Here is a 345-nt window from a genome sequence, read left to right as displayed (position 1 = left end):
CAAGCACGTCATCCAATTACAACACTTAGACATTCACAAGAAAATAAAGAACCTTATTCTATGGTTTGACTCCCTTCCTACCGACAAAGAAAACATTTCTTTCGGCGTAGCCCCAGCCAAGAATCTCTGTTCTTTCCTTATCAAGAACTCTAAGCAATATGAAGATACACTCAATCTCTTAGGTGATATGACACCACGAGATTCCCTTGTTACAACACTTACACAACAATTACAAGAGTAAAATAAAGCTATTATAAAGCTCAAATATAACAAGAAGGCTTTACTCTAAAACACACATAATACAAACTCATGCAATATGACATGTATTAGTATGAAAATAGAAGT

At 34.5% G+C, this 345-nt stretch overlaps 1 pseudogene; it reads right to left on the bottom strand.

The window, feature by feature from the left end:
* Positions 1–345, bottom strand: part of LOC109349163 — an 8606-nt pseudogene that overhangs the window by 3529 nt on the left and 4732 nt on the right.

This window comes from Lupinus angustifolius, chromosome LG01 (assembly GCF_001865875.1).
Source record: "Lupinus angustifolius cultivar Tanjil chromosome LG01, LupAngTanjil_v1.0, whole genome shotgun sequence".
Classification (NCBI taxonomy): domain Eukaryota; kingdom Viridiplantae; phylum Streptophyta; class Magnoliopsida; order Fabales; family Fabaceae; genus Lupinus; species Lupinus angustifolius.
This window is presented reverse-complemented; position numbering and strand designations above follow the sequence as displayed.